Source organism: Mirounga leonina, unplaced genomic scaffold (genome assembly GCF_011800145.1).
Source record: "Mirounga leonina isolate KUSES-001 unplaced genomic scaffold, KU_Mleo_1.0 Mir_165, whole genome shotgun sequence".
NCBI lineage: Eukaryota > Metazoa > Chordata > Mammalia > Carnivora > Phocidae > Mirounga > Mirounga leonina.
In genome coordinates, this window is record NW_023270415.1 from 64,442,978 (window position 1) to 64,445,066 (window position 2,089).

General features: G+C 39.7%; 1 pseudogene; it reads left to right on the forward strand.

The window, feature by feature from the left end:
* The first annotated feature begins 352 nt into the window (after positions 1 to 352).
* LOC118014777 lies at positions 353 to 528 on the forward strand (annotated as a pseudogene).
* Positions 529 to 2,089: the final 1,561 nt, after the last annotated feature.

Below are 2,089 nucleotides of genomic sequence, written 5' to 3' on the forward strand. Positions count from 1 at the left end.
GGTTTTCACTAAGAGTCAACCAAAACACGGGAGGGCCAGGACCCAAATCCATCGGATGTCAATGCCATGCTCCTCCTACTGGTCCCCCTACCATGTTTTAGGCATTACAGAATATTTACTTTGTCAGACACAAAATTGTATTGAGTTAAGTGCTCTTCTCAAAGTCAGAACATACTAGGCAATTATAACAGTTTACCTGCTTTGTGTCTAAAGGAAAAGAAGTCCCCTTATTCCTGGGAAAAAAAATCTTCAGGCTGGATAGAAGCCACCAAATGGGTGGTTTAAAATGCATTTTTGAAGTGCACTGAAGGACACAACCAGTGGAATTGGTGCCTTTTGCAAGATTGAAATCATGGCAGGTCCAGAAACTGCTGCCCCGTTCCATTTCACTGGTATCCAAAAAAATTTAACTCCTATACTCTCACAGGTAGAATGAACTGTGTCCTGACCACATATGGAGGTCTTGCTGTGATGGTCTTATACTTCAAGTTACAGCCTAAAAACACACTAGCTGTGAAAGCAACATAAATTGTGTTTTAAGCTGTTAAGTTCCCATCCCTGGAGAAGCTAATGTCCACTCATCATGTGATAGTCCCCACAATACATTATGAACCTGGAAAAAAAAGTTAAGATAAAATGCATTTCTGAGAAGTAAAATTCCTCGGTATTTGAGTTAAATGTCCCAGCCTTTGGTCCAGTGGTTTGCTATGGAAAGAAATTTTAAGAAGGAAGGAACAAATGAAAAAAAAAGAAGAAGAAGAAGAAGAAGAAGAAAGGAACATAAATGAAGTTAGTTGCTTAGGAAGGAGGGGAAAAGAAAAGAAAATTTTATTAAATTTCTGTTATGTGGCAAATATCTTTCCTAGGGACGGTTCATAGGCTGTCTTGATTGCACAGTAACTTTGAAATGTATCATCTCCATTATTATTCAGATGAGGAAAATAAGGCTCAAAGAAGTGGGGTAATTTTCTCCAGTTTAAGTCAATCTGCAACCAAAGCCCAAATATAAAATAAGTGAGACATCCAAACTTGTTCTGGCCTTGTGCACTTCCAAAGTGGGTAGTATGGCAACGATTTGTTTGAGGGAAAGAACTTTAGAAGATCTATTTTTGATAGGTTAAGATATTTCTTCATGGTAGTGAAAATTTCAGGTATTGTTGTAGACAGCACAGGGTGGCTTTTTATTTAAAGTCTAAATGTCAAAGACCCATAAACCTGAAAAGCTTATAATTTACAACTCTCTTTGAGGGGAATGGATTGAAGCATAGCCTCAATCTGTCAGATTTAAGAGGAGAGTAGCTGCCCAGAAATTGCTAATTTGAGGTTTTCTGCATTATAAAGCAGGCCAAAACATCTGGATAGAAGAGACCCAGATGCTAGCCTCAGGGTTTGTAGCCAGCTGTACAATCTTGAGCTCGGTGCTAAAATCAACTGGATTGCAGTTGATTCCTTTGGGATAAGGAGCCTTCTCTCTCCCTCTCTTTCTTTAGGTGCTGACTCAATTTCAACAAAGATTTGAGGCAGCTGAGTTGGACTCAATGAACTTCAAAGTTCCTTTGTACAGGGATGGTACTGATAGCTTCATTTAACAGCCCTTCAACTTTGATCCCAGAGATCCTTTTTCCAACATTTTTATTTCCTTAAGACTTTCATCAATGTTCTTTGTGTTTTACTGGAAGAGACACATCACGTGTTGTCTTAAAAAGTGGGATGTGTCCTGCCTCCGTTCTTTCTTAGAGAATGTGTACAATCCTCTCCCGACCTGGTTAAAAAAATGATTGTATTTGACTTTTTCAACTCGACAACCCAACTCAGTCCAAGATATAAGGCAACCTTCCCTTAAACTGAACTTCCCATAAACTGAAGTTTATGAAGCCATTGTGCTTCTTCTCAGTCAGTGCCCTATACGACGCCAAGTTGTTTCAAACATTAGTCTCACCTACTCTTCAAACATTTCCCTGACATATCAGAATTGAACTCCTGGTTGCCCTGAATAGCAGAGCTAAAACAAGTCACCCGGGTTTGCTGAAGCCAGAGTGGGGAGAGCTTTCTGACAGCAAATGGGCAAACTGAACCCCTGGAGAGGAGC